The 18,180-nt window shown below is 37.2% G+C and overlaps 1 non-coding gene across 1 annotated transcript; it reads left to right on the top strand.

Moving 5' to 3' along the window:
- Positions 1–132: 132 nt before the first annotated feature.
- On the top strand, positions 133–215 carry trnal-cag (transfer RNA leucine (anticodon CAG)). The gene has a single exon. It is a non-coding gene; the product is annotated as a tRNA-Leu (tRNA).
- Positions 216–18,180: the final 17,965 nt, after the last annotated feature.

Genomic DNA, 18,180 nt, shown 5'->3' with positions numbered 1-18,180 from the left:
CAAGCCACATGTCACAGTTGAGCTGCCTTGTTAAACCCTAAAAATAAATAATAACACGATTGCGTTGAAAATACCCATTAAGCCATTTGTTAAGATTTCAGCCATGTGGACCTGTTGTCCTACTGTGCTGTAGTCAGGATGGCCGAGCGGTCTAAGGCACTGCGTTCAGGTCGCAGTCTCCAATGGAGGCGTGGGTTCAAATCCCACTTCTGACATACCTCAAGGGAACATTTTGACATTTGCTGTATGGTTAGTGAGAAAGTCCATATTGCAAACGTACGGTCCCTTACTAGAAGTCCGAAAAATTAAAAATTTGTGGACGGCTTCGGGCCGAGCGGCAGGGCCGGACCTAACGGGAAGTCATCAAATGAACTTTGTCGGAAATTCGGTTTCCGTTTTATAAAATAATCACATTTTGGTCATTTTTCCGCTGTCCCGGAAAATCCCACAAGAGTGCATAAGCTATCATATTGCTATTGGACAAAACATCACGAATCACGACAGGGACTTATCTCGAAAACTGAAAATATTTCGAAGCCGAAACCTGGTGAGCGTAGGTTTGGCATAATGGGCAGTTGGCCTCGAACAAGATGGCATCTAGGCCTCAACGGTTTTTGAGTTATGGCCATTTCTCTGGGATTAAAGGTCCAAAATGAAAATAGCGAAATTATTTTTCCACTTCACATCAAAGTCAAGGAGCCTCCGGTGTCAATAAAAAAAGAACCAGCCATTTATCTATCGTCATTTAAGAGAAATCGTACAATGACAGATTGGTGATGTTCAAAGATAGGTGTTTTTTTTCAACAGTTACAGATCCAGTTGCAGGGTGTTCAAATGAATATTTTTAAAGTGTGCTGCGGAGCTCTGCGAGATTTCTGTGATTTTCTATGATTTTCTGAAATAACACACACTCACTAAACCCTCCGTAAATAACTCAGTTCTTAACGTAAAGACTTCAGGATTCTGTAAAGGCATACCCCAATAAGGATATGAGTTCATTTATAGCTTCCTGTACCAACCAGAAGTGCCTTAAATGGTGTCATAGTGGCAGTTTCCAAGGGTTAAAAAGGTCAGATCTTTTCAAAACTTCATATGTGTGATTAGGCAACCCCCATAAACTGCAAGTCAGTCATTTCTCCCAACAGATGTCAAAGAAAAGCTCTCTCTCACACACACACACACAGACACACACACACAGCAAGGATGGAGTGACAAAGTGCGGTGCTTAAAGACACACAGAGCCAGCAATGGCATTTCCATATTCTCTAGGCCGTGTCGAGTTTAACGAGATGCCCCGCTGACCGTAGCTCGCTCGGTCTAAGCGCAGCGACCATGAGAAAAGTAGGCCCAAAATGAAGCCTGCCCCACAACGTCATTTGCTTTTGGGTGACAGTGAGAGAACCGTTAGGGTGAGAAGTACAATTATACCTCAGGTACGTTCCTAAGGTCCTCCCGATCTGTGCAAGCCTAACCTTGACCGTGTGGCATTAACCTTTACCAGTTAAAAGAAGGTGTTACAACTGTAAGGGAATACCCCCCTGAATTGGACAAAAATGAATGGGAAGTCATTGGCATCGGACAAACCATATACACGATGTCCAATACCACCCAATTCGGCGTTGATTCATGCAAAGTGTACGGCAAATGCCATGTGGCAATTGCCAGTTGTAACACTTTAAAAATCAGGTGGCGAGTGCGCTAAACCTTGGTTTTTCATATTGGAAATGTAACCCAAGTCAACATCTAAAAGCAAAATTTTGAAAAAATGGTTTTTGTCGAAAACTTATCACCCCTTAAAAAAGTGCTTTCTGGACCGTTTTTCGAAATTCCAATTTTATTATCATATTTTTTTTTTTTTTACATGCGCATAAGGCATATGTTTTGTCCATTTACAATATGCTTTCATAGGAAGTTAAAAGTCGAAAATGTGAACTTTAAAAAAAAAACGTATCACCCTTGTAAAAAAGTGCTTTCTGGACCGTTTTTAGAAATTGTTTCGATTTTATGTCAATTAATCATGTGTAAGGACTGTATGAATATACTTTTGTAAAATGTTATTATCATATTTTTTTTATTTTTACTTGTGCATAAGGAATATGATTTGTCCATTTGCAATATGATTTCATAGGAAGTCAAAAGTCAAAGTCAAAAGTCAAAGTCAAAAGTCACTTTTTTTGGGGCCAAATGCCATAAGAAATTTGACATGCTCAAAACTCCTGCAGAAATGTTAAATTGACTGGCCTGATGAACACAGGTTGGCCGAGCAGTGATAGTTGTACCTTTCCATCACTCGTTGTGTTGATTTCATCATGTCCATTTGTTTATGTTTTCTCACTTTTGCAAAGTCACTGTGCATTTGCAATATGGTTCAATGGGCATTTACCATCATGAATTTGTCATGCTACAAAAATCCTGCAGGAATGCTAAATTGACTTGCCTGATGAACACAGGATGGCCTGGCAGTGATAGTTGCTACTTTCCAACGCTCATTGTGTTGATTTCATCATGTCCATTTGGTGATGTTTTTCACTATAGAATCATATTGCAAATGCACGTGCATTGTTGTGCAACTGGTGATTGAAAATAGGCACCTGGTAACCCAAAATAAAAAATATGGTTGTAAATGCATTTACCGGGACTCCTATTATCCATGCCCACTATGGGAGTACCCTACTACGGCCCTCTATCTATGGGGGCCATCCTGAGTGCTTTATCCTGTTCAGGATACCACGGTTTACTGCCCCTTCTGGAGGATTTGGGTACCCATATAAAACAGGATACATTTTTTTCAAAAGTTGCTAATATTTGCATATTAAAAATATTATCGAATAGAAAACACTCTAACAATTCTAAACCCGTTTAAATTTTGTCTCTATGTAAAACAGAAGTGTCAGGGCATGCATTCTCCCAAAATCTCTCTTGTAATGGAAAAAGTTGCCTCTGCTTTGACGTCATATTTAACGCACTTCCCAAAAGGCTCTGGGAACAGTTTCTACATGTTCAGCGTGAAGGCTGCCTTCTATGGGGCTTGTCAGTGTGTGAATCGCGCGCTCACGAGACGTTGAGCGTGCCGAAAGGTCTCGGTCACGCCAAAAAAACAGTGCCCTGAAAGCGCGCTCTGTACATTTTCTCTCTTTCCCTCAGGATCGATTAAAAGACGTGTGTGTTTCGCTTAGTCCTCACAATTGCTGTAGACCTTTATAACATGTTAAAGCTTAATTATGAACATAGTTTGACAAGTTTACTCGACATATTATATATACTTTCGAAGTTTTGGTGCGCAACCACTTCAATTTTGACTACATTTTTACCAAAATCAGGCTATTTTGAGAACCGAAAGACGCAGACTTGAAAACTGAACACTAATTTGGTGAGTATAATCCCTTACAGGTCGTTTGATGGAAGAACAACAAAGGTAAGGGAATATTTAATGTATTAATTTTGGGTTTCTGTCGACTCCAAGATAGAGGAGTCATTATGCTACTGTGGGAGCGCCGACTCCATATTATAGTCTAGTGAACGCAAAATGTAACGTTAAAATTAAATGTAACAATGCAATTGCATTTAGAAGAAGTGTATCTTGCTATACATATGTAAAACATGCATTTTTAGTCAAAGTTTATGATGTGTATTCCTTGTTAGCTGACGTTATCTGCCGGGGCTATTTCATTTCTCAGGACATTTGAGTAGCATTTTTTGAACGATGCGTAATTGACAGAGATTTATGGATATATATAGCATATTATTGAAAAAAAATGAATGTACTGTGTAACATGTTATATTACTGTCATCTGATGAAGATTTCAAAAGGTTAGTGAAATTATTTTTCTTTTAATCCTGCGTTTGTTGATTGCATATTTTTTCCTACTTGGCTATGCTAATGAGCTATGTCTGCGGTGGTGGTTTGACATAAATATGTGCTATGTTTTCGCCGTAAAACATTTTAGAAATCTGACTTGCTGGCTAGATAAACAACTTGTTTATCTTTCATTTGAGCTATTTTACTTGTGTGGAGGTTAAATATTTTTAGGAATATTTTTGCGCATTGTGCGTTATGGTAATGAGCTTAAGCTGTAGTCACGCTACCAGCAGAGGAATAAAACTCCCTAAAAGGTTATGGACTGTTTAAAATATTCTGATGGATACGCATTGTTGTGCAACTGGTGATTGAAAATAGGCACCTGGTAACCCAAAAATAAAAATATGGTTGTAAATGCATTTACTGGTCATTCTAATATTAATGCCCGCTATGGGAACACAGGATGGCCGGGCAGTGATAGTTGTTCCTTTCCATCACTCGTTGTGTTGACTTCATCATGTCCATTTGGTGATGTTTTTTCACTGTTGAATCATATTGCAAGTGCACGTGCATTTGCAATATGGTTCAATGGGCATTACCATAAGAAATTTGACATGCTCAAAAATCCTGCAGAAATGCAAAATTGACTGGCCTGATGAACACAGGATGGCCTGGCAGTGATAGTTGCTCCTTTCCATCGCTCGTTGTGTTGACTTCATCATGTCCATTTTGTGATGTTTTTCACTGTTGAATCATATTGCAAATGCACGTGCATTGTTGTGCAACTGGTAACCCAAAAATAAAAATATGGTGATTTCATCATGTCCATTTGTTTGTTTTCTTACTTTTGCAAAGTCACTGTGCATTTGCAATATGGTTCAATGGGCAGGTACCATCACAAATTTGTCATGCTATAAAAATCCTGCAGGAATGTGAAATTGACTGGCCCGATGAACTCGGGATGGCTGGGCAGTGATTCTGGTTCATCTCAATCACTCGTTAGGGTTGATTTCAGAGTGTCCATTTGGTGATGTTTTTTCACTATAGAATCATATTGCAAATGCACGTGCATTGTTGTGCAACTGGTAACCCAAAAATAAAAATATGGTGATTTCATTATGACCATTTGTTTATGTTTTCTTACTTTTGCAAAGTCACTGTGCATTTGCAATATGGTTCAATGGGCAGGTACCATCACAAATTTGTCATGCTATAAAAATCCTGCAGGAATGCGAAATTGACTGGCCCGATGAACTCGGGATGGGCAGTGATTCTGGTTCATCTCAATCGCTCATTAGGGTTGATTTCAGAATGTCACTTTGGTGATGGTACCTCACTGTTTAAACATATTGCAAATGGACAAGAGTCACCAGCAAGTCACCGTCCATCAGTCAATTAGATATCATTCTGACACCAAACTGATACAAACTGACACCAAACCCACTTTTTCCAACTCGTTTAGTAGCCAACTATCACATACTTCAGAGCTGGCCCAAAATTCACAACGCCTTCGGTTCAAACCATAATGAAACCATAAAACACGTAGTTACGTTCTAGCTGCGGGTCCATTTCTTGTGTTATGTGTAGTCCTAGCTTAGGCGACCCCGAATCCCAAGTTTCGGCTCGATAGGTCATTTGGTGTCCGAGCAAAACCCTAATTGGTGCTGAAAATTCACTTGTTTCCATGACTTGCTACGGGGTCCTTGAATGAGCTATCGGACAGAAACGTTGGGTTCCGTCTCTATGAGCCGAGACGGTCACAATGCACCTAGTCTTACGACTCTGGGACATTTCTAAATGTTGTCATTTTCGTAATGGTCAAAATGAATTGAAGTCATTGCAAATGTACAAGGCTGTTTCTCGGTCCGCGAACAGTCTAGAGCCACCTAACTCACCACGCACTATCGACCTGAGGTCTAGAACAGGTTTCTAAAGTTTCGGAACTCTAGGTCTGACGGTTCTTTTTTAGCTCGAACAAAGCTTACTATTGCAGGCACTGTCAGTCTCTACGCACCCCAATACGTCCCTCCTTACAAGTTGTGTGTCTGTGTGATTTAGTTTTCCTTTTAAATTTTATGGGAAAAATTACTGATTTACAGTTCATGGGGGTTTCCTAATCACAAATATGAAGTTTTGGACAGATCTGACTTTTTTTAACCCTTCGAAACAGCTCCTGAGACACCAATTATGGCACTTCCGGTTGGCACAGGAAGCTATACGTCAACACATATCCTCATTGGGGTATGCTGTTACAGAATCCTGAGTTTTAATTCTTTACGTTTAGAATTGACTGATTTACACAGGGTTGAATGCACTATGTCTATCAAACTGCAGGCAGGGTATGGATATACACTTTTAGGGTGATTTTAACCACTTCCGGTTGGTCCAGGAAGCTTAGAATCAACACAGGTAGACCTCATACTGGCCTGATGGACTGTTACCAAAGACAGGTTCATACGGCATTCATAACCCATATAGGCTTCAGGTTGAATTTAGGGGTGCAGGCAATGTATTCCTATGGGGAGAGAAGTCAATGCAAACTCTTTGAAGTAAACACCTTCTTTTAACTATTAAGGGTTAATGCCACACGGTCAAGGTTAGGCTTGCACGGATCGGAAGGACCTTAGGAACATACCTGAGGTTGAATTGTGCTTCTCACCCTAACGGTTCTCTCACTGTCACCCAAAAGCAAATGACGTTGTGGGACAGGCTTCATTTTGGGCCTACTTTGCTAATGGTCGCTGTGCTTAGACCGAGCGAGCTACGGTCAAGCGGGGCATCTTGTTGAACTCGGCACGGCCTAGAGAATATGGAAATGCCATTGTAGGCTTTGTGTGTCTTTAAGCACCGCACTTTGTCACTCCATCCTTGTTGTGTGTGTGTTTCTGTGTGTGTGTGTGTGTGAGAGAGAGCCTTTCTTTGACATCTGTTGGGAGAAATGACTGATTTACAGTTTATGGGGGTTGCCTAATCACACATATGAAGTTTTGAAAAGATCTGACCTTTTTAACCCTTGGAAACTGCCACTGTGACACCATTCAAGGCACTTCCGGTTCGCACAGGAAGCTATAAATAAAATTATATCCTGATTGGGGTATGCCTTAACAGAATCCAGAGTTTTAAGTCTTTACGTTAAGAACTGAGTTATTTACAGAGGGTTTAGGTAGTGTGTGTTATTTCAGAAAATCATAGAAAATCACAGGAATCTCGCAGAGCTCCGCAGCACACTTTAAAAAGATTCGTAAGAACACCCTGCAACTGGATCTGTAACCGTTGAAAAAAACCCACCTATCCATGAACATCACCAATCTGTCATTGTACGATTTCTCTTAAATGACGATAGATAAATGGCTGGTTCTTTTTTTATTGACACCGGAGGCTCCTTGACTTTGACGTGAAGTGGAAAAATAATTTCTCTATTTTCATTTTGGACCTTTAATCCCAGATAAATGGCCATAACTCAAAAACCGTTGAGGCCTAGACGCCATCTTGTTAGGGGCCAACTGCCCATTATGCCAAACCTACGCTCACCGAGTTTCGGCTTCGAAATATTTTCCGTTTTCGAGATAAGGCCCCGTCGTGAATCATGATGTTTTGTCCAATAGAAATATGATTGCTTATGCCCTCTTGTGGGATTTTCCGGGACAGCGGAAAAATGACCAAAATCTGATTATTTTTGTAAAACGGAAACCGAATGTCCGACAAAGTTCATTTGATGACTTCCCGGTAGGTCTGGCCCTGCCGCTGGGCCCGACGCCGTCCGGGAATTTTACAAACGATTTCGGACGTCTAGTAAGGGACCGTACATTTGCAATATGGACTTTCTCACTAACCATACAGCAACTGCCGAAATGTTCCCTTAAGGTATGTAATATAGACAGTAGATTTAGCTGGTCTGTCATTTTATAATAGAGACATAGAGACAGTAGATTTAGCTGGTCTTTCATAACATAATAGAGACATAGAGACAGTAGATTTAGCTGGTCTGTCATAATATAATAGAGACAGTATATCTACCTGGTCTGTCATAATATAATAGAGACAGTATATCTACCTGGTGTGTCATAATATAATAGAGACAGTAGATCTAGCTGGTCTGTCATAATATAATAGAGACAGTAGATCTAGCTGGTCTGTCAAAATATAATACAGACAGTAGATCTAGCTGGTCTCTCATAATATAATAGAGACAGTATATCTACCTGGTCTGTCAAAATATAATAGAGACAGTATATTTAGTTGGTCTGTCATAATATAATAGAGACACTAGATCTAGCTGGTCTGTCATAATATAATAGAGATAGTAGATCAAGCTGGTCTGTCATAATACAATAGATCTAGCTGGTCTGTCATAATATAATAGAGACAGTAGATCTACCTGGTCTGTCAAAATATAATAGAGACAGTACATCTACCTGGTCTGTCATAATATAATAGAGACAGTATATTTAGTTGGTCTGTCATAATATAATAGAGACACTAGATCTAGCTGGTCTGTCATAATATAATAGAGATAGTAGATCTAGCTGGTCTGTCATAATATAATAGAGACAGTAGATCTAGCTGGTCTGTAATAATACAATAGAGACAGTAGATCTAGCTGGTCTGTCATATTATAATAGAGACAGTAGATCTAGCTGGTCTGTCATAATATAATAGAAAGTAGATCTAGCTGGTCTGTCATAATATAATAGACAGTAGATCTAGCTGGTCTGTCATAATATAATAGAGACAGTAGATCTAGCTGGTCTGTCATAATACAATAGAGACAGTAGATGTAGCTGGTCTGTCATTTTATAATGGAGACAGTATATCTACCTGGTCTGTCATAATATAATAGAAACAGTAGATTTGGTTGGTCTGTCATAATGTAATAGACAGTAGATCTAGACACAGTAGATCTAGCTGGTCTGTCATAATATAATAGACAGTAAATAAATAAATAAATAATAAATAATATGCATTTAGTTTTAGATTAGCTGGTCATACATTCTACGTCAATAATATAATATCTACCAACTGACAGAAGGACCATAGATCTAGCTGGTCTGTCATCATACAATAGAGACAGTAGATCTACCTGGTCTGTCATAATACAATAGAGACAGTAGATCTAGCTGGCCTGTCATAATATAATCGACAGTAGATCTAGCTGGTCTGTCAAAATATAATATAGACAGGAGATCTAGCTGGTCTGTTATTTTATAATAGAGACATAGAGACAGTAGATTTAGCTGGTCTGTCATAATATAATAGAGACAGTAGATCTAGCTGGCCTGTCATAATATAATCGACAGTAGATCTACCTGGTCTGTCAAAATATAATATAGACAGTAGATCTAGCTGGTCTGTCATTTTATAATAGAGACATAGAGACAGTAGATTTAGCTGGTCTTTCATAACATAATAGAGACATAGAGACAGTAGATTTAGCTGGTCTGTCATAATATAATAGAGACAGTATATCTACCTGGTCTGTAATAATATAATAGAGACAGTAGATCTACCTGGTCTGTCAAAATATAATAGAGACAGTAGATCTACCTGGTCTGTCATAATATAATAGAGACAGTATATTTAGTTGGTCTGTCATAATATAATAGAGACACTAGATCTAGCTGGTCTGTCATAATACAATAGAGACAGTAGATCTAGCTGGTCTGTCATAATATAATAGAGACACTAGATCTAGCTGGTCAGTCATAATACAATAGAGACAGTAGATGTAGCTGGTCTGTCATTTTATAATGGAGACAGTATATCTACCTGGTCTGTCATAATATAATAGAAACAGTAGATCTAGTTGGTCTGTCATAATGTAATAGACAGTAGATCTAGCTGGTCTGTCATAATATAATAGACACAGTAGATCTAGCTGGTCTGTCATAATATAATATAGACAGTTGATCTAGCTGGTCTGTCATAATACAATAGAGACAGTAGATCTACCTGGTCTGTCATAATACAATAGAGACAGTAGATCTAGCTGGCCTGTCATAATATAATCGACAGTAGATCTAGCTGGTCTGTCAAAATATAATATAGACAGTAGATCTAGCTGGTCTGTCATTTTATGATAGAGACATAGAGACAGTAGATTTAGCTGGTCTGTCATAACATAACAGAGACATAGAGACAGTAGATTTAGCTGGTCTGTCATAATATAATAGAGACAGTAGATCTAGCTGGTCTGTCATAATATAATAGACACAGTAGATCTAGCTGGTCTGTTATAATATAATAGAGACAGTAGATCTAGCTGGTCTGTCATAATACAATAGAGACAGTAGATTTAGCTGGTCTGTCATAGCATAATAGAGACATAGAGACAGTAGATTTAGCTGGTCTTTCATAATATAATAGAGACAGTATATCTACCTGGTCTGTCATTTTATAATAGAGACAGTAGATCTAGCTGGTCTGTCATAATACAATAGAGACAGTAGATCTACCTGGTCTGTCATAATACAATAGAGACAGTAGATCTAGCTGGCCTGTCATAATATAATCGACAGTAGATCTAGCTGGTCTGTCAAAATATAATATAGACAGTAGATCTAGCTGGTCTGTCATTTTATAATAGAGACATAGAGACAGTAGATTTAGCTGGTCTGTCATAACATAACAGAGACATAGAGACAGTAGATTTAGCTGGTCTGTCATAATATAATAGAGACAGTATATCTACCTGGTCTGTCATAATATAATATAGACAGTAGATCTAGCTGGTCTGTCATAATACAATAGAGACAGTAGATCTAGCTGGCCTGTCATAATATAATCGACAGTAGATCTAGCTGGTCTGTCAAAATATAATATAGACAGTAGATCTAGCTGGTCTGTCATTTTATAATAGAGACATAGAGACAGTAGATTTAGCTGGTCTGTCATAACATAACAGAGACATAGAGACAGTAGATTTAGCTGGTCTGTCATAATATAATAGAGACAGTAGATCTAGCTGGTCTGTCATAATATAATAGACACAGTAGATCTAGCTGGTCTGTTATAATATAATAGAGACAGTAGATCTAGCTGGTCTGTCATAATACAATAGAGACAGTAGATTTAGCTGGTCTGTCATAGCATAATAGAGACATAGAGACAGTAGATTTAGCTGGTCTTTCATAATATAATAGAGACAGTATATCTACCTGGTCTGTCATTTTATAATAGAGACAGTAGATCTAGCTGGTCTGTCATAATATAATAGACACAGTAGATCTAGCTGGTCTGTCATAATATAATATAGACAGTAGATCTAGCTGGTCTGTCATTTTATAATAGAGACATAGAGACAGTAGATTTAGCTGGTCTGTCATAACATAATAGAGACATAGAGACAGTAGATTTAGCTGGTCTGTCATAATATAATAGAGACAGTATATCTACCTGGTCTGTAATAATATAATAGAGACAGTAGATCTAGCTGGTCTGTCATAATATAATAGAGACAGCAGATCTAGCTGGTCTGTCATAGTATAATAGAGACAGTAGATTTAGTTGGTCTGTCTTAATATAATAGAGACACTAGATCTAGCTGGTCTGTCATAATATAATAGAGATAGTAGATCTAGCTGGTCTGTCATAATACAATAGAAACAGTAGATCTAGCTGGTCTGTCATAATGTCATATTATAATAGAGACAATAGATCTAGGTGGTCTGTCATAATATAATAGAGACAGTAGATCTAGCTGGTCTGTCATATTATAATAGAGACAATTGATCTTGCTGGTCTGTCATAATAAAATAGCAAGAATAGATCTAGCTGGTCTGTCATTTTATAATGGAGTCTATATCTACCTGGTCTCTCATAATATAATAGAGACAGTAGATCTAGCTGGTCTGTCATAATACAATAGAGACAGTAGATCTAGCTGGTCTGTCATAATAAAATAGACAGTAGATCTAGCTGGTCTGTCATAATATAATAGACAGTAGATCTAGCTGGTCTGTCATAATATAATAGAAAGTAGATCTAGCTGGTCTGTTATAATATAATAGAGACAGTAGATCTAGCTGGTCTGTCATAATACAATAGAGACAGTAGATCTAGCTGGTCTGTCATAATAAAATAGACAGTAGATCTAGCTGGTCTGTTATAATATAATAGAGACAGTAGATCTAGCTGGTCTGTCATAATACAATAGAGACAGTAGATCTAGCTGGTCTGTCATAATACAATAGAGACAGTAGATCTAGCTGGTCTGTCATAATACAATAGAGACAGTAGATTTAGCTACTCTATCATACCATAATAGAGACATAGAGACAGTAGATTTAGCTGGTCTGTCATAATATAATAGAGACAGTATATCTACCTGGTCTGTCATTTTATAATAGAGACAGTAGATTTAGTTGGTCTGTCATAATATAATAGAGACACTAGATCTAGCTGGTCTGTCATAATATAATAGAGATAGTAGATCTAGCTGGTCTGTCATAATATAATAGAGACAGTAGATCTAGCCGGTCTGTCATATTATAATAGAGACAGTATATCGACCTGGTCTGTCATAATATAATAGAGACGGTATATCGACCTGGTCTGTCATAATACAGAAGATACAGTAGATCTAGCTGGTCTGTCATAATACAATAGAGACAGTAGATCTAGCTGGTCTGTCATAATACAATAGAGACAGTAGATTTAGCTGCTCTGTCATACCATAATAGACACATAGAGGCAGTAGATTTAGCTGGTCTGTCATAATATAATAGAGACAGTATATCTACCTGGTCTGTCATTTTATAATAGAGACAGTAGATCTAGCTGGTCTGTCATAATATAATAGAGACAGTAGATCTAGCTGGTCTGTCATAGTATAATAGGGACAGTAGATCTACCTGGTCTGTCAAAATATAATAGAGACAGTAGATCTAGCTGGTCTGTCATAATATAATAGAGACAGTAGATCTACCTGGTCTGTCAAAATATAATAGAGACAGTAGATTTAGCTGGTCTGTCATAATATAATAGAGACAGTATATCTACCTGGTCTGTAATAATATAATAGAGACAGTAGATCTAGCTGGTCTGTCATAATATAATAGAGACAGTAGATCTACCTGGTCTGTCAAAATATAATAGAGACAGTAGATTTAGCTGGTCTGTCTTAATATAATAGAGACACTAGATCTAGCTGGTCTGTCATAATATAATAGAGATAGTAGATCTAGCTGGTCTGTCATAATACAATAGAAACAGTAGATCTAGCTGGTCTGTCATAATGTCATATTATAATAGAGACAGTAGATTTAGCTGGTCTGTCTTAATATAATAGAGACACTAGATCTAGCTGGTCTGTCATAATATAATAGACATAGTAGATCTAGCTGGTCTGTCATAATACAATAGCAAGAATAGATCTAGCTGGTCTGTCATTTTATAATGGAGTCTGTATATCTACCTGGTCTCTCATAATATAATAGAGACAGTAGATCTAGCTGGTCTGTCATAATACAATAGAGACAGTAGATCTAGCTGGTCTGTCATAATAAAATAGACAGTAGATCTAGCTCGTCTGTCATAATATAATAGACAGTAGATCTAGCTGGTCTGTCATAATATAATAGAAAGTAGATCTAGCTGGTCTGTTATAATATAATAGAGACAGTAGATCTAGCTGGTCTGTCATAATACAATAGAGACAGTAGATTTAGTTGGTCTGTCATAATATAATAGAGACACTAGATCTAGCTGGTCTGTCATAATATAATAGAGATAGTAGATCTAGCTGGTCTGTCATAATATAATAGAGACAGTAGATTTAGTTGGTCTGTCATAATATAATAGAGACACTAGATCTAGCTGGTCTGTCATAATATAATAGAGATAGTAGATCTAGCTGGTCTGTCATAATATAATAGAGACAGTAGATCTAGCCGGTCTGTCATATTATAATAGAGACAGTATATCGACCTGGTCTGTCATAATATAATAGAGACGGTATATCGACCTGGTCTTTCATAATATAGAAGAGACAGTAGATCTAGCTGGTCTGTCATAATACAATAGAGACAGTAGATCTAGCTGGTCTGTCATAATAAAATAGACAGTAGATCTAGCTGGTCTGTCATAATATAATAGACAGTAGATCTAGCTGGTCTGTCATAATATAATAGAAAGTAGATCTAGCTGGTCTGTTATAATATAATAGAGACAGTAGATCTAGCTTGTCTGTCATAATACAATAGAGACAGTAGATCTAGCTGGTCTGTCATAATACAATAGAGACAGTAGATCTAGCTGGTCTGTCATAATACAATAGAGACAGTAGATTTAGCTACTCTATCATACCATAATAGAGACATAGAGACAGTAGATTTAGCTGGTCTATCATAATATAATAGAGAAAGTATATCTACCTGGTCTGTCATTTTATAATAGAGACAGTAGATCTAGCTGGTCTGTCATAATATAATAGAGACAGTAGATCTAGCTGGTCTGTCATAATATAATAGAGACAGTAGATCTAGCTGGTCTGTCATAGTATAATAGGGACAGTAGATCTACCTGGTCTGTCAAAATATAATAGAGACAGTAGATTTAGTTGGTCTGTCATAATATAATAGAGACACTAGATCTAGCTGGTCTGTCATAATATAATAGAGATAGTAGATCTAGCTGGTCTGTCATAATATAATAGAGACAGTAGATCTAGCCGGTCTGTCATATTATAATAGAGACAGTATATCGACCTGGTCTGTCATAATATAATAGAGACGGTATATCGACCTGGTCTGTCATAATACAGAAGATACAGTAGATCTAGCTGGTCTGTCATAATACAATAGAGACAGTAGATCTAGCTGGTCTGTCATAATACAATAGAGACAGTAGATTTAGCTGCTCTGTCATACCATAATAGACACATAGAGGCAGTAGATTTAGCTGGTCTGTCATAATATAATAGAGACAGTATATCTACCTGGTCTGTCATTTTATAATAGAGACAGTAGATCTAGCTGGTCTGTCATAATATAATAGAGACAGTAGATCTAGCTGGTCTGTCATAGTATAATAGGGACAGTAGATCTACCTGGTCTGTCAAAATATAATAGAGACAGTAGATCTAGCTGGTCTGTCATAATATAATAGAGACAGTAGATCTACCTGGTCTGTCAAAATATAATAGAGACAGTAGATTTAGCTGGTCTGTCATAATATAATAGAGACAGTATATCTACCTGGTCTGTAATAATATAATAGAGACAGTAGATCTAGCTGGTCTGTCATAATATAATAGAGACAGTAGATCTACCTGGTCTGTCAAAATATAATAGAGACAGTAGATTTAGCTGGTCTGTCTTAATATAATAGAGACACTAGATCTAGCTGGTCTGTCATAATATAATAGAGATAGTAGATCTAGCTGGTCTGTCATAATACAATAGAAAAAGTAGATCTAGCTGGTCTGTCATAATGTCATATTATAATAGAGACAGTAGATTTAGCTGGTCTGTCTTAATATAATAGAGACACTAGATCTAGCTGGTCTGTCATAATATAATAGACATAGTAGATCTAGCTGGTCTGTCATAATACAATAGCAAGAATAGATCTAGCTGGTCTGTCATTTTATAATGGAGTCTGTATATCTACCTGGTCTCTCATAATATAATAGAGACAGTAGATCTAGCTGGTCTGTCATAATACAATAGAGACAGTAGATCTAGCTGGTCTGTCATAATAAAATAGACAGTAGATCGAGCTGGTCTGTCATAATATAATAGACAGTAGATCTAGCTGGTCTGTCATAATATAATAGAAAGTAGATCTAGCTGGTCTGTTATAATATAATAGAGACAGTAGATCTAGCTTGTCTGTCATAATACAATAGAGACAGTAGATCTAGCTGGTCTGTCATAATAAAATAGACAGTAGATCTAGCTGGTCTGTCATAATATAATAGACAGTAGATCTAGCTGGTCTGTCATAATATAATAGAAAGTAGATCTAGCTGGTCTGTTATAATATAATAGAGACAGTAGATCTAGCTGGTCTGTCATAATACAATAGAGACAGTAGATCTAGCTGGTCTGTCATAATACAATAGAGACAGTAGATTTAGCTACCATAATAGAGACATAGAGACAGTAGATTTAGCTGGTCTGTCATAATATAATAGAGACAGTATATCTACCTGGTCTGTCATTTTATAATAGAGACAGTAGATCCAGCTGGTCTGTCATAATATAATAGAGACAGTAGATCTAGCTGGTCTGTCATAGTATAATAGGGACAGTAGATCTACCTGGTCTGTCAAAATATAATAGAGACAGTAGATTTAGTTGGTCTGTCATAATATAATAGAGACACTAGATCTAGCTGGTCTGTCGTAATATAATAGAGATAGTAGATCTAGCTGGTCTGTCATAATATAATAGAGACAGTAGATCTAGCCGGTCTGTCATATTATAATAGAGACAGTATATCGACCTGGTCTGTCATAATATAATAGAGACGGTATATCGACCTGGTCTTTCATAATACAGAAGAGACAGTAGATCTAGCTGGTCTGTCATAATACAATAGAGACAGTAGATCTAGCTGGTCTGTCATAATACAATAGAGACAGTAGATTTAGCTGCTCTGTCATACCATAATAGAGACATAGAGACAGTAGATTTAGCTGGTCTGTCATAACATAATAAAGACAGTATATCTACCTGGTCTGTCATTTTATAATAGAGACAGTAGATCTAGCTGGTCTGTCATAATATAATAGAGACAGTAGATCTAGCTGGTCTGTCATAGTATAATAGGGACAGTAGATCTACCTGGTCTGTCAAAATATAATAGAGACAGTAGATCTAGCTGGTCTGTCATAATATAATAGAGACAGTAGATCTACCTGGTCTGTCAAAATATAATAGAGACAGTAGATTTAGTTGGTCTGTCATAATATAATAGAGACACTAGATCTACCTGGTCTGTCAAAATATAATAGAGACAGTAGATCTAGCTGGTATGTCATAATACAATAGAGACAGTAGATCTAGCTGGTCTGTCATAATGAAATAGACAGTAGATCTAGCTGGTCTGTCATAATATAATAGACAGTAGATCTAGCTGGTCTGTCATAATATAATAGACACAGTAGATCTAGCTGGTCTGTCATAATATAATAGAGACAGTATATCTACCTGCTCTGTCATAATATAATAGAGACAGTATATCGACCTGGTCTGTCATAATATAATAGAGACAGTATATCTACCTGGTCTGTCATAATATAATAGAGACAGTATATCGACCTGGTCTGTCATAATACAGAAGAGACAGTAGATCTAGCTGGTCTGTCATAATATAATAGACACAGTAGATCTAGCTGGTCTGTTATAATATAATAGAGAAAGTAGATCCTACTGGTCCTTCTGTAGCTCAGTTGGTAGAGCATGGCGCTTGTAACGCCAGGGTAGTGGGATCGATTCCGGGACGTAGAATGTATGCACACATGACTGTAAGTCGCTTTGGATAAAAGCGTCTGCTAAATGGCATATATTATAGATCTAGCTGGTCTGTCATAATATAATAGAGACAGTAGATCTAGCTGGTCTGTCATAGTATAATAGGGACAGTAGATCTACCTGGTCTGTCAAAATAGAATAGAGACAGTAGATCTAGCTGGTCTGTCATAATATAATAGAGACAGTAGATCTACCTGGTCTGTTATAATATAATAGAGACAGTAGATCTAGCTGGTCTGTCATAATATAATAGACACAGTAGATCTAGCTGGTCTGTCATAATATAATAGAGACAGTATATCTAGCTGGTCTGTCATAATACAGAAGAGACAGTAGATCTAGCTGGTCTGTCATAATATAATAGACACAGTAGATCTAGCTGGTCTGTTATAATATAATAGAGACTGTAGATCTAGCTGGTCTGTCATAATTCAATAGAGACAGTAGATCTAGCTGGTCTGTCATAATACAATAGAGACAGTAGATTTAGCTGGTCTGTCATAATATAGTAGAGACAGTATATCGACCTGGTCTGTCATAATATAATAGAGACAGTATATCGACCTGGTCTGTCAAAATATAATAGAGAAAGTAGATTTAGTTGGTCTGTCATAATATAATAGAGACACTAGATCTAGCTGGTCTGTCATAATATGATAGAGACAGTATATCTACCTTGTCTGTCATAATATAATAGAGACAGTATATCGACCTGGTCTGTCATAATATAATAGAGACGGTATATCGACCTGGTCTGTCATAATACAGAAGAGACAGTAGATCTAGCTGGTCTGTCATAATATAATAGACACAGTAGATCTAGCTGGTCTGTTATAATATAATAGAGACAGTAGATCTAGCTGGTCTGTCATAATACAATAGAGACAGTAGATCTAGCTGGTCTGT

This window comes from Oncorhynchus keta, unplaced genomic scaffold (genome assembly GCF_023373465.1).
Source record: "Oncorhynchus keta strain PuntledgeMale-10-30-2019 unplaced genomic scaffold, Oket_V2 Un_contig_21810_pilon_pilon, whole genome shotgun sequence".
NCBI lineage: Eukaryota > Metazoa > Chordata > Actinopteri > Salmoniformes > Salmonidae > Oncorhynchus > Oncorhynchus keta.
This window is presented reverse-complemented; position numbering and strand designations above follow the sequence as displayed.